The following is a 24,759-nucleotide window of genomic DNA, read 5'->3' on the forward strand; positions in this document are numbered from 1 at the left end:
GAGTTTTGAGATAATGATGTTAAATAAAAGAGCTCAACCAATTTTATTTCCACCATCCTCATATTTTGTTCATGGGGTGACATGTTATAGTGCTTTTACTGAGCTATTTAAGGCTTCTTTGATAGATGTACTGAATGAAAGATGCTTTGGATGAGGAAGATTCACTAGTAGCCCCAAAATAATAAGGTACAGCAATAATAAAAGGGAAAGTTATGTGCCCATGAGTTAAGAACCAACAGATAATCAGGTACAGTCTTTCTCAAGGTCATTTGGCAATATGTCAGAAGACTTAAAATGTGCATGCTTTTTGACATAGTTAACCTACATTAGGAAATTTTCTCCAGGGATATGACCAAGGATATAAGAAAGATTATGCTCCAGAAAATATTCACCTCAGTGCTCTTTGAGAAAAAAAAAGTTGGAAATTACCTAACACTCAGTTGATTAAGCAAATCATGGTGTTTTCAAACAGTGGACTCCTATGTTGGTGGAAAAAAAAAGTCTACTTATCAGCACTGGAAGTTAATTATAATGTAATAGTAAATGAAAACAACAGCTTCAAAAGCATAACTGTTTGGTTTGCACATTGTGGGGTGGGGAGGAAACCTTAGAAATACTGATTATATCACAATATGTTAGAGTGGTCCTCTTTGAGTGGGTTATTTTGAATGTGGTTTTAATTTTTTTCCTGTATATTCTTATTTCCATTATTAGATAGGTATTGTTTTTCAGTTTTACCTGAACTGTCAGACAACATGTTGAAAGAACCCAAATATGATGTTAGATTTTTTTTAAGTTCTGAAAATATTTTCTCTGAGCACACATTGTACATAGATTTCAACTGTCCTAGATTTTAATTTCCATCCATAGTTCTGCAGCTAACTGCTGAAGAAGATTTTATCACACAACGACAAGAAGTCTAGTTTTCCATTTTCTCATCTGAGATGACCACGATGGGGTTGATGAAGCTGCCTCTGTGAAGCTGTATGTAGATCATAAGAAATAGTGGATGTGGGTGGAAATTGAAAATTGTACCAGTGTAGCTTGGAATTTACTAATCCAGAAATCTCAAAGAATGAATTATTTAGCCTTGATGAAGAAGAGGATATATAGCTATTGAACAGGCAGGATAATATCATTCTTTTGCAGTTCATTTTGTGCAGAAGTATTGCTTCCCAGAGTTTTTTGGACAATACCTACTCATAACATGAGGTAGGTACTAAAGAGTCCAAATGTTTAAGAAACTGTCAGCACTGAATAACAATTGACCAAAAGTTTAGATTTCCTAATACAAAAAAATAGTCAGTGAAGAGGAAGTTATGTTAGGGATTCTCTAGATATAAATTTAGCAGCTCACTAATATAGTGAGTAAACATGCCATCGGAGAATACTCAGATCATCAAACCTCTCTCATGCCTGGACATGAGCTGTAATTACATTAGGAAGATAACTGGCTGATGTCAGGACAGACTCTCTGCCAGAATGAGAGATGATATAACAGATGCTTCATTTTGAAAATTCTAAAACATAATTAATTTTTTTTGCACTAAAAATAAATAGGTCATTTGGAGCACTAGGCCTCAGCACACCCTGGAGGAAGGGGTGATGGGGGAAAAGAGTAGGGTGAATGACCTGAAAAAGAAATAAAAAAGCATAGCTTAAAATTAATAGTGAAGCTGTATCAACTGCTTGTTTATTATTTTCCAGAATTGGGCTAAAGTACTTTCTTACACTAGCTTAATCATTGGTTCTCGAAATATAGTTTCTCAACCAGAAGTGTTACCATATTCTGGGAGCCCCCAGGTCCACCCAGAGGCCTCTGCAACAGAAGCTCTGCAGATGGGTCCCACCCATTGCTGGCGATTCTTCCAGTGGGCACAGTTTAAAAAGTACTGGTCTAAATGAATCCTCATTATATCCTCTCCTGATCTTATAGCTGAGGACACTAAAGCTTAGAAAGTTAGTGACTCCACAGAAGGCTGGAGCTCCAACCTTTCTGATCAAAAGTTCAAAACCCTTCGTTTCCTTTAATTGACATCTTTTTAAAAAACTTTTATTTTTATTTTATTCTAATTTGTTATATATAATAGCAGAGTGCATTGCAATTCATATTACACATATAGAGCACAATTTTTCATACCTCTGGTTGTATACAAAGTATAGTCACACCATTCATATCTTCACACATATACTTAGGGTAATGATGGTGGGATGAGATTAACATCATTTTTTTTTAATTTTTTTTAGCATCCACCTTCCTAAGACAAGATATGGAGAGGAACCTAGAGCACCCCCTAGAGTTGACAAAGTGGTGGCCCAAGGTCATTTATTATGTCTCAAACCAGGTAAAAAACCTATCACTGAATAGTTCAAAGTCTGTTTTTATTTTGGGGGAGGGGAGACTTTTCATTTGGAAATAGGCCTCGAAGTTATTTTAAGACATTTGGTCTTTCAGCTGTGAGAAATATAAAAATCTAGAATTTGGAAAACACAGTTTTATTCATTAGAATACTAATAATAAAATCAATTGCTCATGTCTCCCAAAGATGTCTTTCAAAGAACAACTCAGAATACCTGTGGTATTTTTTTTGTGGTCTACTGAATATCCATTTTCCTTTTCCATTTTTAAAACACAACCTAACTTTTACTGAATTGCTTCCTCTGTGTGGTCATTTGCTTGAAGCATTACAAGCCCAATTGCAAAATAAGTGATGATTGATACAGCACTCATGACCATGGGGGTCACCCAGAGAACTAAAGCCCATATAGTGCTCAGGCCCCGCCCTCTTTTAAAAAATTTCTGGCTGCAGGCTGCCTAGAGGTCAAATGAGCAATCAGAATTGGTTGAGCCATTCATGCCCGCCCCCCAACCCTTTGTGTTTCCATGCCAATATTGACAAACATGGATGTTTGTGAAAAGATTTTCCTCACTGACATTTTTTTTTTCCTTTGGAAAGAAGTTCACAAGAAGAAATGTTTTTCTTCCTCAGGATGATAATACATTTGTGTGTAGAATCTATGACCATCATAGCCATCTTGAAGTCATGCAATGGGTTGGTGTGCTAGGGATGGCACAGATGAAGAACATGGTCTGCATTCTTGAATCACCTTATCTTCAGATTCACTTCTGTGGGCAAGAGTTCACATCCTTTCATTCCAATGGATTTCCAGTTACTTGTAGTTGGAAACATTGTGCTCAAGTTGCCTGTCTTTTAGGTACTTAGGAATAGAGTACCAATTTTGATTTGCCATATGGACTTAAGTCAGAGTTTAAACTGAAGCAATTAATGAAGCGATTAGGGAAGTTCTCATTTCAGGGATGGATGTCAATGGGGAACATGTGTAATTAGAAATGTCCAATGGAGAATTCGCAGAACAGACCCATGTGCCATCTTTGTTCTTTGGAATGGGGAAATATGTTGGAGTAATGGGCACTGGGAATGATCAACAGAGGAAGAACCAGGAAGATTTATTTTGTAAAGCTCCCTTTTAGGTGATTTAGAAATTATCTCCACAGATTCAACTTTCATAGAGAAATATTAGCTTAAGAAATAATAATAATTTCAACTACATTTTTTTTCTAGTTAGTCCATTAGAAATACGTAGGTGATGTTATAGTCTAGAAATACCTAGACTGTGATAAACTGAACCTTTCCCCATTAATTTCCTTTATAGAACCATACTTTACTGTTATGATTTATATTACCAAATCTTTACTCACTTGGATATAAAAATATTTAGATATTCCTCTACTTGAAGTGGGGCTACTTCCCAGGAAGCCATCTTAAGTTGAAAAAGTGTTTAATGCACCCCACATGTGGGCCATCATGGATAAGCAACATAGTGCACTGGAGACAGTTGTTTACCCTGGAGATCACATAGCTGACCAGGAGCAGTGTGTGTGGTTCACGGCTGCTGTCCAGCTCATCAAGAAACTATCAAACCACATATTATTAGCCTGGGGGAAAACCAAAAGTGAAAATGTGCAATACTGTTTGTATTGGGTACATGTCACTTTCATGTCACTGTATAGTAGGAAAGTCATGAACAGACCTATTGTTTGGTTGGGACCATCTGTACTTTCCACTTTCTTTCCTCCCAGAATTTCTGGGATATTTCAGGAGCTCCAGGCACGTTTTTGTGACATCAATGATCTTATTGCTTATGGTGGCAGCCAGCAAATTGGATCCCCTACAGCCCATATCCTGACGGCAGAGTGGCCACTGTGTCTGGCCTGGAACTCAGTTTCCTGTAACTAGAGTACTTCTGGTTTTACTGTACGTCATTGTGGCCTGATGCTGTTCTTAATCTTTAGAGCTCAGCCAGCTTTCACAAATGAAAAGAAAAACCTTCATCCCTCTTTGTTAGGAAGTTAACATTTGCCATGGCTGGTACAAAATGTAGAATTCAATGAAAGAGTACTTTCAGCTCAGATGGACAAGCCCTTCCCTCATGCATCTCCAGAGTTGTTGGCAGAGAACAGATTTTCATGGCCAGAAACCACGACTTCCCTTGGACATGCTTGCCTTGGCTTGCTGCTGAGAGCCTGATTTCTTTTTTCCTGAGAAAAAGTTCTCTTTCAAAGCTCACACAGTTCTGTCTACAGTCTGGCTGAAGTTGGATTCTTCTGGTCCATTAGATTGGCTGGTTTGTCTAAACATCTGTGAGGTTTGTGGTAGAAGACCTTTTCCGCCCTCCAGAAGGTTTTCCAACCCTGAATGCCAATCAATAGATGCAATTATCCAAATGATAGGAGATGTGGATCAGGCATGGGTATGTCTAGCTCAGAACACCCTAAGTCATTACAGACTTTGTCTTCTGAAGTCTCTCCATGCTCTGTGACATTTGTAGAATTAGAATATTGTTTTTCTGTTTTTATTATCATTACTGTGTTGGATGTTTCCTGTATAGGCACTCATGGACATTCTTTATTAAGGCTACCATTTTTTTTTTGTCTTTGATTCAGCAAGCATTTTTTGAATGTCCATTTGCCAAGCACCAGAGTCTAATAAAAGTGATGTGAGACTGAGTAAGACATAGATTTTTCCCAAAAAAAGCTAAGCTGGTGGTTGAAGAGGCAGAGTGTTATTTAGGAAATGCTGTGATAGGATAGTTGAACTTGTTTTTGCTCTTGCTTGGAAATCAGCTGTTCCACTGCCTCTCTTTGGAGGCCTCCTGCAGTCCACAGGTCACCTCAATTGTCATTTCCCTAAGTGGTACTCTAAGTGAAACAAGCCCCACTATCCATTTCTTCCATCATTTCTCCCTGTTATTTCACCTTGGTTATGCACTCTTGTTTTATTTTTCTCATAGCATGGCCAGCATCTAAAACTATCTTATCTATTTGTAATATAAATTCTGAGAGCAGGCGCTGTCTGTCCTGTGCACTACTGAATACTCATCATTCGGGGATGAGTTTTGACTAAAATCGTGAGTGAAACCGTAAAGATGCATCTCTGCTCTTCGGACGAATCAGAATAGTCGTACTAAAGCTGGAGATGCTGACTTATATTTTCAACACTGAGGCAGGGAAGAAGGATCTGGGAGGGTGCACAAGGAGATGACAGCATGTAAATGTTTTTTTGAGAATGAAAATGGTCCTGTGTGGCAGGGGCTGGGATATTCATAGGCTAGTGAAGGGGGAAGTGGCCAGGAACCCAGGAGTCCCATCACCAAGGGGTAAGGGCTTATAGCATGAATGAAAGTGGCCATTATTTCTCCAGGTGGGATTTGCAGCATGGAGCTTCTCAGGTCTCTCCCCGATATGGATCTAGAGTTACTTCTTGGTGTGGTTTGAGAAGGGCACATTTGTTTGGGTCCACAAAGATGCTGAAGATGGCAAGTGGGGAGGTGCACCTCATTTCCAGCTCACCTTGTCCATTCTTCTTCTCTTTCATAAAGCTTCCAATCCTTGAGAAGTGTGGATGTACAGCTATTACCACCTCTCCCCTTGTGACATTTTCACAGGTGCACATTGTCTGTTTGCTCATCTTTTGGGGAGCAGGGCTAAAGGGGATGCCAAGGACAGGAAATGAGTTTATTTTTCTTGGGAGCCTAAGAACTACATCACCCATTGTATTATACTCTGTCTTGGTTCTTTTGTACTTTATTTATCTTCCTGCTCACCCTCTGAGCTCAAAGAGTGCGGGACTTTGTCTTTTTTTTCTTATCTTTGTTTTATCAACCTCTAATAGTACTTTGCAAATCAGCACCCAATAAAGATGTATACATCAATGTCTTGTTTAGAGTTAATGTTTGCTTTTGCTTGTGTTGGCTTCTGCACCGCTCTTCTTCCAGGTATTGGCTGGAGAGAGTGGCTTTGTTTGTCATAACTGTATTATTAGATCTGTGCAAACCACTTCATCGTTAAAGTGAAATTGTTTAAAAAAAATACATTGGGTGGCATTCTACTGACCATTAGCTCTCATGCATCTTTTCTGCCACAAGCTCAGCCTGAAGGAAGCAGCATTGCCATCAGATCAGCTAGTCCCAGGGTTGAATCATGGTTCTGGCATCAACTTACGATGGGTAATGGTAAATAATTGCCCAACTCTGAAACTTAATTTCTTTCTCTATAAAATGGAGACAATTAAACAGTTTTACAAGGTGATTGCCAAGATTAAAAGAAGGTGATGAATGAGGAAGGCTTTACACAGGGTCAAAGGATAAGCAGCATTGATGCCACTTTAAAAATTCAATCTTCCCCTGCGAAAACAACAGCAAAACCTCACATGTACACACTGGGCCAGGTAAAAAGACTTCATCCGACAGGCAACTCAATTTTGTGAATTTCTTGCTTCATAGTTTGAGTAGTTTTACTCAATAATCCCCACAGACACCTAGATTACTTTCTCGTTTCGACATTTCAGTGAAATACGACTGTTATAAATGTCACTGCTGATGAAAGGATGAGGCCAATAGAGAGCAGAACGTCCGTCCCCCGAGTCCTAAGGACCAGACGTGAACTCTCGCCTCCCCTTTGGTTCTCCTGTATGGCATGTGAGCCTGGGCTAAGAGAACAACAGTTTTGCTGAAGAGTGCAGAAGTCACAGTGTTTGTTTAACGATTACCACAGCTTGCTTTGTAATTATGATTGCATGGGCAACCCTGCACCACCCGGGGAACTTTCTGAGAGTAATGACAGTAATTTACAGCCGTGTGGTTTTGTGTGGATGCTTAAGTACTTGGTCTGTGGCCTGCCTGGATGCTCCATTACCTGCCTGATGGGCCTGTTCCCCACCTGCGCCATTTCCCACCCTTGATGGAACACTGCAGAACCAGTACTGAGATTACTGAGTTTGTGTGAAAGACCAGGGAAATAGAATGTGCTGGGAGAGGAGGATTGATGCCATCAGGATTTCTTTCACTGTTTTCTTCGTTTTTCAGTCAATGAAAATGACTCACTGTTTCACGTTTGTTTGTTCTCTCTCCTTTACTCTCTCTCTCTTCCCAGATAACGGAATATGAAGTCAGTGCAAACTAAGCACCTTGGTGAATATCTCCAGTCTTAAATGAACTTGGAAAATTCCTCTAGGCTTCAGGTAAATTCCTGTGAACGTTTCCTGTCAACTGGGAAGCTTTAGATAATTAAAAACTAATTTAAGTCTATTTCCATGGCTGATGGGTCCTTATATGCATGTTTTATTCATGATGACAAGTTCTTTCAAAATAATCATAATAAAAAAGGCAGCGTGTTTAAGTCAAATCCAAATTCTTAGAGAAAGACAAGAAAGATAAAGTAAAGGGAAAACAGTAATTGCGCATCCCGTTCCTGCGGACTGCTTTTGAAAATGTGCCACATCCTCAAATGAAATTCTGGGTATGTGTGCCACAGTCTTCAAACAGGAAAATGAAGATGTTGGTTAAATTCGTCAATAAGCCAGCCCCAAAGAAATTTCCTTTGAAGTTGTTTTATATGCTTCCCTACTGAAAAACTTTTAAGATAAGTTATAACTCTGCTTTGTGCTTTGAAAATAAATTCAGCACATTAATTGTATTTATGGGAGAAAGTAGTAAATGTCCCAGAATGAATACACAGCCATAATTTACTCAGAGGGAACTGCTACTGCCCATAAACTTCCCTTACATGCCTCTCCTGGTTTATGACATCAGCCAGCCTTGCAAATGAATCACTGCTTTGTGCACCCTCGGATTCCTGCACTATGTAAATTTCCACTGAATGCTTATCACATAGGATTATTACTTATTGCATATTTTCTTTGCTAATTTTCTGGGAGATTAACTGTAGTCTATACTTGGTAGGGAAGGCCTCAGTTTGTCGGTGGCGCATATCCATCTGGATTTAGAAATACAGAATGGTAGGGTAGGTACCAGGGGTTTCTTTTCATTAGGAGTTCAGGGGCCTTACAGAATAAACCTCAGCCTTCAGGAGAGAGAACTGGGTACATGGTGTTGGTGTTATCTGTGGCTGAGTTCTTGCCATTGGAATGAGAGGGTTGACTAAAACATGATAGTATGTACAACGCTAATCCGGTAGTCAGCGGTCCATACTGAGTTCTATGGAGGAGATGACACGAATACAATCCCAAAGCGATATCTTTATGCACAGAATTCCCATGACATGTTAGAACAAAAGGCAGCTTTTCTTTGGGATCAGGATAACAGAACAGCAGAGGTGGATAGAGTATCTCTTCCCTGAAAGAAGGGGAGATGCTTGACTTGGGTGAAGGAAGCTCCCCAAAGTGAGGTAAGGCTGAGCCCTCCAAGGCCACAGGGATGTCAGGAACATCAACCATGTGGGGTCTGTCTCAGGGACAAACCTGGGTCCTCAAGAGTGAGCGGAATCTCAGTTCTTGCACATCCCTGTTTGCCTTCCTCTTTCCTGTGTAGTTGATGAGGCTCCTTCATCAACACTGTGGGCAGCAGCTGAGAGAGGGGCTGTAATACCACCTAAGCTGGGCCCTGGACACTTAGAATCAGATGTGAGGTGGCTGTGAAGACTGAAAGCTGTCCTCCATGCTTGGGGATGGAATCCAGAATAATGCTATTTATCATGAATCCTGAGGCTCCATTTCTGCTTCTAAGGTGGTATGCCCTGAGAAAATGGGGATAATTCTCTTGTATTTATCAAAGCAGTTGACTTTCCTTTTTTTTAATATTTATCATGTAAATAGGTATACTTATAGGGAAATAATCACCAGCCCATTGTAGAAACTTTTCCATCCCATTTTGGGGGAAATACTTGTCTGCATCCTAGCTACGTAATGTGAAGGATTGCCAATGATTTTATGAAGAAATATCACTAGATCAAAAAAGATCCTCTGTGATCTCCTGAACTGGCACTGGTTCTATATTCCATGCTAAAACTGCTCATTTTTGAATGCCTTCTGTGTTACCAGTCTCACGAGATGTAAGAAATAAGATCCTGTGGGTTTTCAAAGACAGAGATGAAATGACCACATATAAAAAAGAGAAGGAAAAAACCCAAACAATCCTGTCTTTATCAATTTGAAGATGATGGACGTAGAATAATGAGAACATATTTAAAATGTGTTTTGAGTCTCCTTTCTGATTTTTTAATTTGTCATTTGACTTTCCTCCTAGGTCATTTTAGTGGTTCAGAAAGGAATGTGAATTGACATTTAGTGTTTTGTTTTGTATTTACTTCGCCTTCTTCATTTCTTGTCTCTAATGACTGTAAGAGATGTTCCTTCAACTCACACTTTATTTTAAATGTATGGTATGTTTTCATAAAAATTTGAATATGTTACAAAGAAAATCTCAATAAATTATCAATTAAGAAAAGCCATAGCCATGTAAAATCTCTTTAAAAAATGAAATAAAAACATAGCAAAGAAAATAAACACACACACACACACATTCTATCCACCACTACCAGCAAGTCCTTATTCTATTAAAGTAGTTTTCTAGTAATTTAAAAATAAATGAAAATAAGAGAAACATAAGACCCAGGCTAAAGTAGATAAAGAGAAGCCACAGAGATTTTAGAATCTTAAATGAAACTTATTAGTAAATTGAATGGAATATGCTTAACTTGAAGTAATTTCAACAAAATTAATTCAAATGAATTAGAAAGAAATTAAATTTAAAAGTGAATACTAAAGAGATAAAAGACTTTTCAAAAAAGTGTGTAAAACCAGACTTACAGCTTTGAAAACATTAATAGATATCCTTTTGAAAAGTTTCATAGAAAAATTAAAAAATGTAGCAATGAGAATGTAACTGCAGAAGACTAAAGCAATTAAAATTATAAAAGAATTCAAAGAAAAACAAAATGCATAGATGCAAATGCATAAATACAAGAAATTTAGAAACCTATAATTAAATAGAAAAATATTTTAACTAACATTAACTCAAGAAGAGCCAAAACAATGGATAAAGCAACACAATTGAAATACTTGAAGTATTTTCTCATTAAAATCTTTTTGGAGGAGTCTAGTAGGTACAGCGCAGTGGAAGCAGGCCAGAGCCCAGCCCACAGCCTTACAAGGAGTTGTTTACTTCTAACAACTCCAACCGCTAAGTCAGAAGCAGGAAGCCAGTGCCATTTTCAGGGTGCGGTCGCCGGCTCCCAACAGTTGAAGACAAGTTTTTCTCATGAAAAATATGAAGTGTAGAAGTGTAATTTCAAAGCAAGTAAGGACCGAGTTCAAATTGCCACCCAGGGCAAGTATATTCTATGAAATTACAAATGTTTTCAAACTTACCTCAGCCTACAAAAAAAAAAAAAAAAACTGATTGCCATACACAAGTTGTAAATTTCTGATAAACAAAAGCAGACCTATGGACAAAAATACAAAAAAATGAAACTATAGCCCAAAGTATATACGCTAGTATTGCTATGTGAATAGAATACATAGCTACATCATTCATAGTTATAAACCAAGAATACATTAATCTAAAATAAAGATTAACATGGGACTTTTTTCTTGTAGTGACTAATTTAAAATATTCTTTTAGAATATTCAAGTGATCACTTGAATCATTTCCCACCACTCTATTTTTGCTGAGCAAATGTTAAAAGCAGTATTTAACCACTAAAGCATTGTATATGGTCTATGAAATTGAAAAGCATAGGCAGGTATTGCAAGTAGTCACTGATTCTGAAAAGACTAAGAAAGCCAAACTCAGGGCACATCTGATGAGCCCACCTTGCCTATCACCCCAATCAAGCCCTATTCACAGCACGGAAAGTGGTCTATAATAAAACATGCATAGCAAACAAATACAGAATACAGGGAACATGACAATATTAAAGATGCATTGCATTCAATTCCAGAAAATATCCAAGGAAATAAAGTTAAAGCACAATTATGTTTAAGATAAATATATGAACAGTGTTAGAGATAATCTCTTCGTTAAGTACAACAAATGAAATCTTCAGTCTTGAATAAAATTTTAAAATTAATAAGTGTACTTATTAGTAGAAGAAAATAGTTAAGGAATAAAGTAGGGGTGTGGAAGACTGAGAGGGGAAGTTTTTCATAAAGCAGGAAAGTTGTGGAAAATGTTAAACATTAAAAGGATACTATGGGTATTGACATATCTCCTGTTTTATAATTGTAAGTTCATATTTAAACTATCCATTTTGTAAGATGCTCTTAGAAGTTAAGTTTACAGAGTATATTTAAATATGATTTAGTTTTTAAAACCTTTTTTGCAGGAAAGACATGGAAAATGTTTTTGGAGGTTTCAACAGCCATGTGGTAAAATGTTATGAGGGATTTAGGAGACTAAGCAATCAAAGAAATAGTAGAAAAAAATGAAAAGCTAAAAAAAAATCAATGAAGCAGTCCCTTCAACACTAAGATCCTATGCTTAATGGTCTTCAAGGAGAACAGAGTAAAAATACCCACAAATGGCAGACATTCACAAAATTTCTTATGCTGACTCCTTTTCTGAAGCAATTACTGAAAGTATGTGGACAATTTAATGATAAACCCCCAAAGGAAAAAGATTTTCCATAAAAAGTGATTGGAAGTGAAATGAATATTCCGAATTTTAAATAAATGCTCTTGATGCTTAAGGTACAGGCAAAATAAGCATCTCCAACAGTCTCAACTTGGGGGAATTGAGAGTTTGGAGGAAAGAAAATGAAAGCCCAGGGTGTGAACACTTAGCTATAGAAAAATAACAGGTAAGTTTCCAATAATGAAAGGAAAATTACTTGATCAAGGATTGATATAACTAAAGATGATGGCAAACAGTGTCAAAGAACAAGTTAATGTTTTCCCTCTGTAGTATAAAATTTCCCTGAAAGGCAGGTGCCAGTCAATCTATATTTCTCATTATGCCTCTATAAGGTTCCAACATTGGGATGATGAGAGAGATGATGGGTGACCCTGGCATGACCAAGAGTCAGGTATTACAAGTTCTTTCCTTAATACTTTATTTCCACAAGTTCTCTCCTTAATACTTTATTTCCACTTATGCTGACACTGGAGGATCAGAGGATCCATGGATTGGAGGCCTTCAAGATAGAAAGAACCTGATCCCCTCAGTGGCCTATGGGGTAAAGCAACACAGCAACCAGGAAATCTTGAACTGTACTGTTAAATGAGCAAAAAGTGGACTTTGAGTACTCTCTGAGTTTTGGAATATCATTTTTTAAAAAGAGCAGCTAGTATAGCGCTATCTTAACAAAAACTCTTATCCTGAACTGTTATGTTGCTGCAAGGAAAGTTCTAAAATATGTAGCAGTAGGTTCAAAGTTGCTGAGTGGGCTGTGAGGAGCTGGCATTCGACACCAGGAAGGTAGATGAAGACTCACTACAGAGTCAGGAAATACTGGGCAGAACCATTGCCAAGAAAAACTCAAATGACAAAGTGCCCACTTGGCTTGTAGCTCTAGGGGAAAGATTGGGAAAGAGACTATTTAAAAGAGGTGTTGATGGTCCCTTGGAAACTATTACAAGAAGGGGATAGTCAGGCAAGTTTAGACTGGTTTGAGAGCAGAAATTAAACAACAAAACAAAAAACCACTAAAACAACTAGAAATTGGGGCTTCTTAAGTGTGAAAAATCAATGGCTTTATAATCTCTTACACTATAATTCATACTTTTAAAGAAGGCATTGGTTCAGATAAGTCTTTTAAACTTTACAGTTAAACAGCAAAGCTAAATTCTGTGGAAAGAATCAGTTTAATATAGTTTCTTTCTACTTTAAATCTATTTTTTTCCATATGGATTTTTAAGGAGCTGCCATTTTTGCTAAGAGAGAAAGGCCTGAAGAAGAAGAAGAAACAATAGACGTGTGAATTATGCCTGAAAAATAACTTTGGATACAATTCCAAGTGTTTAAGGTTGAATAGATGCAACAATATGCAATTTTTAAGGGGTCTGTAAGCTGCCCTTAGAAACCCAAATCTCCATCAGCAGGAGGAGCAGCAGTGATAGTTTACAGCCTGTGTGGAGATCAGATGTCTGCTGTACCAGGCAGGATGAGGTCAGTGGAAAACCTGTGCACAGAGGAATGGGCTCACAGCAAGAATGAACACAAGATGTCGTGGGCCTAGACTATGAAAATTTCCCGCTACTAAAGGAGGAACAGGGTCACAGTAAAATCTTCACCCTGAGACTGACCCAGGACAACAGGAGTAGTCCAGGCCCTTCACCCCTAGGCTTGCAAGTGTCAAGCATGGAGCCTCAGTAGGCAACTGCAAGAGGCAGGAGTGTGGGGAGAGACTCTTTCTGATGGTCAGTCACCCAGGTGATGTATAAGTCTTGGTGAGAACATGCATGCACTGAATGGAATTACCAGCCAACTGGACTCAGTATTTGTAGAACATTCTGCTCAACAGAATACACATTCCTTTTACATTCACCTGGAATTCACCAAGATAGACTGTATTCGGATCCATGAAACAAGTCTTAAAAATTTTAAAGGATTCAAGTTGTGCAAAGTCTTCTTTCCAATCACAAAGTTATCAGTTAGAAATCGTTAATGTAATTGGAAAAATATCTAAATATTTTTAAACTAAATAACATACTTCTAAATAATCCCTAGGTCCAAGAAGAGATCAAAAGGAAATAAGAAAGAATTTTGAATGGAAAGGAAAAAAAAAAAAAAAGAACAGAATCAATGGGATGCTGTGTGAACACAGTCAGAAGGAAATTTCTATCACTAGATATCTCTTTAAAAAAGAAGAAAGAGCTCAAATCAATGACTTTAGCTTACTTAAAAAATTAAAATAAGAAAAATAAATTAAGTACAAATAAATCAGAAGAAAGGAAATAATAAAGACCAACAAGATATATGTTGGTGAAATCAAAGTGACTGATAAAATGAAAAACTAGTGGTGAACTGATCAAGAAAAAAAGAGATGATGCCATTATAAAACCTACAGATATCAAATGAGGATATGATAAAGGAATATTAATATAAATATTAATTTCTTCCAATATAAATGTTGCCCATACATGCAACATATATGCAATGACATGGATAAAACAGATTCTTTTTTTTAGTATATGTGCTGCCGAAGCGAGCACTAAAACAGATTCTTAAAAAGTCATTGTTATGGTTCAGATATGAGGTGTCTCCCAATAAACTCACTGTTAGACAAATCAGGAATGTTCAGAGGTGAAATTATTTGATTATGAGAGCCATAAACTCATCAGTGGATTAATCCATTTGCTGGATAAATAATTTGAGTGGATTACTTGGTCATAACTATAGGCAGGTAGGGTATGGCAGGAGGAAATAGGTCACTGGGGGCATGCCCTTGGGGATTATATTTTGTCCCAGGCACCTCTTCTCTCTTCCTCTCTCTCTTTTTTTCTCTCTCTGTCCCTGTCCTTCTTGGTGGCCAATGAGCTGAGCCAGTTTCCTCCACCACAGTCTTCCACCAGGACGTTCTGCCTCATCTCAGGCCCAGAGTGATGGTGTTGGCTAAACAGGAAATGAATTTCTGAAAACCATGAGCCAAAATAAACTTTTACTTCTAATTGTTCTTGTTGGATACATTGGTCACAGTGATATAAAGCTTACAGAAATATACCAACAAAGTTTTCTCAAGAATTAGTTCACCTGAAGGGCTCTTTAGTAGAGAAAATAAATTGTACATAATATCCTTCCCAGAAAGAAAGCTCTAGACACCGATGCTTTACTAGTAATTTCTGCTGTCATTTAAGAAAGAAATGATACCAATTCTACTCAACTTCTTGTGGAAAGCTGAGGGGAGGCAATACTTAGAAATTTATTGTAAGAGGATAAGATTATATGAATACGCAAACCAGACAAATAATAATATTAGAAAACAATGGACCATTATCCCAAATGAACTAGATGTAAAAAATTTGAAGAATTAACAAATTAAAAACAGCTAAGAGGTGTCTATTCCAGGAATGCAGGGTTGGTTTAACATCAGAAAAATAATAGATGTAATTCACATAGTAACAAGTTAAAACAGGAAAATTTGTACTATCTGAACAGATACAGAATTTTACAAAATCCACCATTCATACCTGATAAAACTCAGAAAACAAGTTCCTGATAAAGGGCATCTGTGACATTAAAACCTACAGCTCACTTTATATTCTATTAAGTATAATGAAATATGCTTAATAGATGTTTTTCCCCTAAGGTCAGGGAGAAAGCAAAGATGTCCAATTGTCTGAGCATCACTTGTACCCCACTTTTATACCTTTGTTCCTTTTGTTTAAACATTGTGTTGGAGACTCTAGCCAGGCAACTGACCAAAAATAAAAAAATCAAATGAATGAATGAATAAAGAAAAGAAAAAATAAAATAAAAAGGAATAAAAGACATCCCAATGATAAGGAAACAATAATAATTCAATAATAACTTGTCTCTCTTCACAGATGACGTACAAAAGATCATTTATATAGAAAAGTATATAAAATGTACACAAAAGCTATAAGAGCTAATAAGGAAGTTAAAAATCACAGGTTATGAGGTCAAGATACAAAAGCAAGTTTCTATATACCAACAACTTATTATCAGAAATTAGAATTAAACTGATGCCAGTTAAAATGGCATCAAAATACGAGATGTTAGACATATAACTATTAAAGAATAAATAAGACTTATATCTGCAACCTAAAAATAATTGCTGAGAAAAATTGAAGACTTACATAGTTTGAGAGATGTGCCTGTTCATCAGTTGTAAAAATTTAATATTCTTGGGCTGGGGATGTGGCTCAAGCAGTAGCGCGCTTGCCTGGCATGCCTGTGGCCTGGGTTCAATCCTCAGCACCACATACAAACAAAGATGTTGTGTTCGCCGAAAACTAAAAAAATAAATAAATAAATATTAAAATTCTCTCTCTCTCTCTCTTTAAAAAAATATTTAATTAAAAAAAATTTAATATTGTTAAAGTATCAGTCCTTCCCCAATTAATTCATAGATTTAACATTATTCAAATCAGAATCCCAATCACATTGTTCTATAAAACTTGAGCAGTTGATTTTAAGCCTCATATAGAAATGCAAAGACACAGAATACCCAAAACCACTTTTACAAAATAGAACAAAGTTAGAGGTCTAATATTACCTAATTTCAAGTCTCATTATAAAAGCTTTAGCCATCAAGGAAATGTAGTATCAACACAAAGAGAAATGTATCAAAGAAATAGAATAAAGACTCCAGAAATTGACTACAAATGTATGGATAATAATTTTTGATTAACTTATAAATCCATTTGATAAAGAAAGAATAATCTTACCAACAAGTTATGTTGGGACAATTGGATACCTATTTAAGGAAAAAAAAAGAAATTTTGATTCACATTGTGAACTATTTTGTGTTCCTCTAAAATTCATAAAGTGAAGGTTTAACCCCAGTTGCTCAGAATGTAATTGTATTTGGAAAAAGGGCCCTTATGTTAAAATGAGGCCATCACAATGAGATCTAATCTAGTGTAACCTGTGTCTTTATGAATGGAGGATAGCAGGATATGAAGAGACCCTGGAGTATGCTCACACATGGCAGTGTGAGGACACAGTAATAAGACAGTCATCTGCAAGATGACTTCCAGCCTCCAGAGATGAGGGGGAATAATTTTTTTATTTAGTCACCTTGCTAATGTTCTGTTGTTATGGTAACTCAAGCAAATTAATAAAATTCATAACTTAAAATACATCAACAAACTAAATACAAAACCTTTACAATACAATTTCTGAAAGAAAGTCTAAGAGAAATTCTATATGACACCAAATTAGGCAATGATTTCCTAGATAGTACATCAAAGGATGAGTCACAAAAGGAGAAAACAAATGATAAATTAGTCTTCATTCAAAATGAAGAAACTGTGGGTTTTGGTAGAAATTATTAAGAGGGTGAAAAGGAAAGATAAACTGGGGGAAATTGTACATACCTGAATAGAGAATTGTATTTGGCAAACAGAAATAACTTTCAAAATACAATAAAAAACAACAACAACAACAAAAAATGAACAAATGATTTGAACAGATCTGTCACCCAAGAAAATGAATGTATGAAAAGTAAACACTAAAAAAATATGTGTTTTTAGTCATTGCCTTTGCAACATCATTAGTCATCCCCTTATGCAAATGAAGACCACAGTGTGATGTCACTACATGCTCATTGGAACTGCTAAACAAATGAAGCTACTCAAGACCTAAGTCAACAATTCTAAGCCCTGGAGAAAATACATGTGCTGCTGGTGAGAATGCAAAATAGAAAATAGTTTAGCAGTTTTTATAAAATTTAACCTTATATTCTCCCTATGGGTAAGGATTGGCATTCCTAGCTATTCACCTTGGATAAATAAAATCTTATATTTATCCGGAAATCTTATAATGAATATGACTGGCAGTTTTATTTATATTTGCCCAATTGGAAAAGTAACCAAATGTCCTGCAGGTGGTAAATGGTAAATGAATGTTGGTATCTATGCAATACAATTCTACTCAGCAATAAAAAGTCTAGTACTTTCAGCCCCATGGAATGAACTGTGAATGCATTATGCTAAGTGAAAGATGTCAGACTTAAAAGGCCTCAAAAGGTACAATTCATTTAGATGATGGACATCAGAAAACAAAACTGTAAGACATTAAGATTGGGGATAGCCAGGTGCAGTGGCTCACGCTTGTAATCCCAGCAGCTTGGGAGCCTGAGGCAGGAGGACCAAGAGTTCAAAGCCAGCCTCGGCAAAAGTGGGGCACTAAGCAACTCACTGAGAACCTGTTTCTAAATAAAATACAAAATAAGGCTGGGGATGTGGCTCAGTGGCTGAATGCCCCCAAGTTCAATTCCCAGTACCCAAAAACCAAGCAAACAAAAAATGTTTTATTACACTGGGAAGATATTTAGAATGTACATATCAGAGAACATATTGTTATCCAGAATATATAAACTACTTCCACAAATTGCAGGGAAAATATGGATTATAATGCTGAAAAATGTCTGCAAACATGAATTTCATTTAACTGATATATGATGTAATGAAAACAGGTTAACTATACTGTGAATCAGAAAAAATAAGTTAAAAATGAGACATTTCTTTACATTTGATTGGTATAAGCAGTTGGGTTTGGGGAGCAAATGGGCACTCTCATAGTTTCTGGAAGGAGTTTAAAATGTTGGAATATTGAGAAGGTGATTTTTATAGTATCTATCTATCAAAAGCTTACCATTAGGGGCTGGGGTTGTAGCTCAGTTGGTAGAGCATTTACCTTGCATGTGAGAGGCACCAGGTTTGATCTCAGCACCACATAAAAACAAATAAATAAAGGTATTGTGTTGTTAACAACTGAAAAAAAATATAAAAGAGCTTACCATTAACTCTTAAAGTCCAATGCTAAAATTCTACTTACAACTATATTTTTTAAAAAATCATTCAATATCTTTAACAATAAAAACTTTGATATCACCCTAAAATAACTGCCAAAATGGGAAATGCTAAATAATAATGTGCAACTATTCTATGCGTCCACTTAAAAATACAATAAATCTCTACATATTTACGTGTGAATCTCTGCAAATTATTGCTAATAAGGATTTAATATAATTTAATTTTAATATATGCACACATTTATGTAAGAAAAAACCTTAAAAAGGAGTATGTGCATGTGTTCATTATCATATAAACAAAATTATACTTGTTAAACTTAGAGGTCATCATTACCTATGAGGATGAGGTAAATGAATAGAGATGCTGAGATTCTGTCCTCTATGTTTCTCTATTGTTTAAGTTGATTAAATTGAAATATATTTATGAATTTCTTATGTAATTTGAAAAAAAGGAACAGAGAATTGGGACAGTAATTTATAAAAATACATTGTATGCTAAGCTGTGTATTGCCTGTGTGTTTTAGTCACCTTTTTTGCTGCTGTGACTAAAAGACCTGATAAGTACAATTTTGGAGGAGGGAAGGTTTATTGGGGGGCTCACAGTTTCAGAGGTCTCAGTCCATAGACAGCCAGCTGCATTCCTCGGGACTGGAGGTGAGGAAGAACATCATGGCAGAAGAGAGTGGTGGAGGGAAGTGGCTCACATAATGATCAGGAGGCAGAGAGACTCCATTTTCCAGATACAAAATACATACCCCAAAGCCATGACCCCAATGACCCACCTCCTCCAGCTGTACCCCACCTACCTTCAGTTACTACTCAGTTAATTGTATCAGGGGATTAATTCACTGAATGGGTTAAGGTGCTCATCACACATCGTTTCTTCTCTAAACCTTCTTGCATTGTCTCTCACATGAGCTTTTTTGGGACACCTCACATCCAAATAACAACACTGTGTTTTGAAAAATATAGAACATAAAAATTTATAATTGTTCAAATACTGTGATCTGGCAGCATGTGAATTCTGATCACTTAAAACATCACAACATATTACCAGCAATGTCTATATCCACCTTGCAATTATGGACAGTTTTGCTTTGGAAATAGTTTGTCTCTATCGAAATGATCTCTGCTCCCTCTTCTTGGGTCTCTTTATCTCTATAGAAATTATTTCTGCTCCTTCTTCTTGGGTCTCTTTATTAGGTAATGCAGATATTCACACTGGGATATATGATAAATACAATATTATGTATCTAGTTCTTGATAATACTTGTATTACTACAGGGGAAATCAGAACCAGATTTGTGCATGCGAGTTTTCTTTTACCATCAGCATGAAACTCAGAAGGGAATATGACATGCTCATATGTAATAATGTTTTACAATATAGACAGCCTGTCACATAAGATTTGAAACACTTTTCATGTCAGTGCTTTGCTTCTTTAGTGTCAGTCACTGAGCAGCTCAGACTTCCATCTGATGGGAAGATTTCACTATTCATCCCAATCACCTCCTCACACTGTTCCAAAATGTTCTACTGTCAATCAGTCGTTACATCTCCTTATTTTCCTGAAGGATAGTGTTATTAAACAACTTGCCTTAGGCTTCAGGAGCTATCAGTGGTAAAGCCTAGACAGAAATACCAATTCCTAGTTCAGGACTTGTATCAACAAGTCTTGCTAACTTTAAAGGAACTTTTTTTTTCTTTTTCTTTTGTAGATCTAAATTCAGCTGTGAAAGTATGGCTATGTCTTCCCATTCCAGAGAGAGTTCTGACTTCCTGTTTTATAAAAAGGACGACTGAGGGCTAAGGGGTTCTATTTAAGGAGTCAAGGAATGTCGATAAGGATGACAGGATATTGAAACGAAGGGTCGCAATGCCCAGGGCTGTTCCCACTGGCCACACTGTGCTGGATCTCTCTTCCTCCAGCACATGGCAGAATTGCAGGGCTCCTCCTTGTTGAAGTCATGTGTGTCCTGATGACTTGCTTTGGCCTTTGAGAGGTGGAGAAAGTAGTGTATGTCACTTCCAAGGGATGTTTTATAAGAGACAGTGTGGGTCTTCATGTAACTCTCCCTTCTCTTGTCCCACCCAGTTAGAGTGAAAGGTGCTCTTGTGTCAAAAAAATAGGATGTAGAGACACATGTGGTGATGGTGACTTGGTGAGGAGAAATTTCCACAAACCTGTTTTTGTATGTCATTGAGATTTTGGAGTTGTTTAGAACATCAGCATGTGCTAGTCCTTTGTGACTCAGATCTTCCAAATAGCATTACGTTTCCTAGTACACATTCAAAGTTTCCTAATGAACAATCAAAGCTAAAAAAATATATTGTTGCCTTTAACTTGGCACGGTGGCACATACCTGTAATCTCAGCCACTTGGGAGACAGAGGCAGGAGGATGGTGAGTTAAAAATCAGCCTCAGCAACACAGTGAGGCCCTTGGTAAATTAGCAAGACCCTAATATAAATAAATAAATAAAAGGGCTGAAGATGTGGTTAAACACCCTGGGTTTAATTCCCAGAATCTCTAGTATTTGCCCCTAGCAAAAATAAAAAAAGTGTATTGATGGGTTTGTTTTATATATTGATGTAATATAATATTGGTGTTTTAAAAATATGTGTGTTTAGAATCTTCTATTTAAGCTGATATTTAGTATTTCAGTTTCCTAATGCTATAACTAGGTATTTTTTCATATTTATGCTGAATAATGAGATTAATTATCATTTTGTTGGCATATGTTTCTTATAAAGGTTAAACTTGTGACCTTTTACTTTTTATGTACTCCTAGGGGAAGCTAACTAGGAGAAACTGTAGGCATCAACTTTGTTATTCTTTAGTTGAAAATCTAGTTGTTTCATAGTATGTTTGCTACATCTAATGGGAACGATTACCATTCACTGAATTTCTACATTCCAAGATTAATTTTTGGTTCTTGACACATTATTTCACTCAATCGTTACAGTAATTATACATGGTAGATGGCAAAACTGGGGCTCAGAGAGGTTAAGTAACTGCAACGTTCAGGGATATAAGGAGAGACAGTGAGCAAAAACAATGATAATTTCTCTTGAAATAAGAGAAACAAAGAGAGGTGTCCAGTTGGAGGAATACAGTTCAAGGGAGTCATTTTAATAAGTTCTCAACTGTTCAAAATATTGATAAAAGATGTACTTGGGATTGAGGACTAAATCGTGATCACATAGGAGTTATTGTAACTTTCACAAGAGAAACCTTGGGTGGTGTTGGGACAAATCTGCCTGGAGTGAATTAAGAGGGAACAGTGGGAGGTAAATTGGAGAGAAAAATTACAGATGACTCCTTCAAAGAGTTCTTCTATAATTGAAAATAGAGAAATAGGACAACAACTGGAGAGAGAAGTGATGCAGGATTTTTGGTGTTGTTGTTTTTAATTTAATGCAAGAGAAATACTGGTATGAATGCATGTTCAAAGTAACCCAGTCCAGAGCTGAAAGACTGCTAATGCAGGTGAGGGAAGGACAGAATTGCTACAGCAATGCCCTTGGGGAGCTGAGAAGTGGCATCCATTGCACAGTGAAAGAGAGGGCTTGGCCTGTGGAAAAAGCAACTGGAAAAACTCTTTGATGTAACTGCTTGAAGAACTCACCACTAACCTATTTGGGAATTTGAGCATGTGTTTTCAGATGTTTAGTAGGTGTAGCAAAGGATGAGAGAGTTCTGAGTAGTTCCATTCCCTTGGTAACACAGAAATGGGGAGGAGACAGAGAAGGAGGTCTCATAGATTTGAGAGGAAAAGGTAAGAGTACATCATCTTGGAGTGTGAAAAATTGAAATGATTTAAGCAAGAACCATAGCAATGAGGAGTGGCATGTGGCACATTGTGATAACATGTGGTTCCTAGATGCAGAGCTTTTGGAAAAATAGGGCAAGACTGGCCTAAAAGCAGCACTAAAGGTTGAACATTTATTCCTTCTCCAAACACTGGAAATCAAGGACTGGAGAGGAACAAGAATTTTCACTTGTGAGAGGTGATATATAATGTCTCCTGAAGGGCTTCAGGGTTCCTTTCAAGCTGGAAGATAAAGAACACCCTGAGGTCAGGTTTTGGATGGAAACAGGAATTTTTCTAATGGCTTATTATAAATTCTAGGGTCCAGAATGTAAGGATGTCAGATCCTGGGGCAGGGTGGGTGGGAGATGAGAACAGTGCAAGAGATGTGCAGAGCTATTTGGAACTGGAGTCTGACCTAACTGAGAAGGAACAGCAATACAGTGCGGTTCAACTTGGTAAACACATCAAGGGGTGGGAGGACCTGCAGAGGGTCAATAAAATTCACATCGCACTGGGCTTCCTTTTGAGGTCTAGAAGTGAAGAGTAGTAGGCTTCTGAATGTGTTTTCCTAGTGCATGGCGCTCACTCAGGACTCCTACTGTGAACAGACCTCACACTTGGCCACCATTGAAAGGGAAGCTCAAATGACTAAGTATGTGAAGAAAAGTTCAACTTTCCATAACATTTAGAGAAAGTAAATCCGGCAATCAGTTCCTCTTACTTCACTAGATTTGCAAAAATTAGAAGCAGAATAGCATCAGATATTAAAGAAAATAGAAAGAAATGGGACATTTCATTCCCCTTGGCAAGATGGCCAATTGTTGCACCATTGCTTCTGAAGAGCAGTCTGGCAGTAATTAGAAAAAAAAAATAGAATTTTTACATGTGCCAAGCATGGTGATGACTGTCTGTAGCTCTCTCTTAGGAGGCCACAATGGGAATATCACTTTCAGCCTCAGAGTTTGTGGCCAGCTTGGGAAAATGGTGAGACCCTCTCTATGTCTATATCTATATTCAGGTCTGTATCTATTATCTATATCTATTTCAGTGCTTATACCCTATTCAAGAAATCTTATTGCAGGGCAGATCCATATGGAAAAATTTTTGCTGGTCAATGAGGAGATATGTAATATTTTCAGTTTTTTTGACATATTTTCACAACCTCGATTGCTTGTAGTAACAAAGGTCAGATGCATCCTAGACATACTTGTCAGGGCATGTGGATAAGAAAGACATAGCATATGCCCACAGTGGGACTTGGCATGGCTGTATCAGAAGAAATGATCAAAATATGGTTTAAAGCCACAGTGTTGAGTGCAAAAAATGTGAGTGGAGATTTATACCACAATTCAACTTATGTACATTGTGTTTCACAAAATAATACTATATATTTTCAGAGATACACATACAATAAGGATATGAATAAAGTACATTACAGTGGGTGGCTAAGGCAGAGAATGGGGCTGGGGCAGGGAAAAAAGCAAAACAAATGTATTGAAATAAATCAGGAGACAGATTTGTAAACCATTAATAAGTTACAGTCAGGAGAAATAAGCTTTGGTGTTCTATTGCACAAGTAGGGTGTCACTAGATACCATAATGCAATATAATGGTGTTTTCCATGGAACTCAAATTTGAAAAAAGAAGAAAGAATTTTAAAAGTTTTCATCACAAAGAAATGATAAATGTTTGAGGAGATCTATTTGCTTATCCTAGTTTGAACATTATACAATGTATACATTTACCAAAACATCAGACCCACAATTTTCTGTGTGTCAATTAAAAAAAGAAAAAAAAATCATGATAGTAGACCAGGAGGAAACTGATCAGGTGTCCATGCCCCTATATACCTAAACTTTTTTAAAAAAATTTATTACCCACTTTTTGTTTATTATATTAATTTTAGATTTGGCATTTTATGAGTCAATAGGTGAACTCAATGGATTTATGCAACAAGGAAGAAAAAAAGGTAAGCTAAAAAAGCCTAACCATTTCTTGTTACCTCCTACTTTCCTAGAAATTATTTTTGCATTAAGTGTTTACTTCAAATTCATAAAGGTGTAAGCAATTACTTCCTTTAAGACAGTGAGTGACTCATGAATGAGGACAATACTCACCACTGATAGATCTCTAGTCTTCCATACAGTGGGTTTTATGCCACAGAATGAAATCCTCTGGATGACATTAG

This window comes from Urocitellus parryii, chromosome 2 (assembly GCF_045843805.1).
Source record: "Urocitellus parryii isolate mUroPar1 chromosome 2, mUroPar1.hap1, whole genome shotgun sequence".
NCBI classification, from domain to species: Eukaryota; Metazoa; Chordata; class Mammalia; order Rodentia; family Sciuridae; genus Urocitellus; species Urocitellus parryii.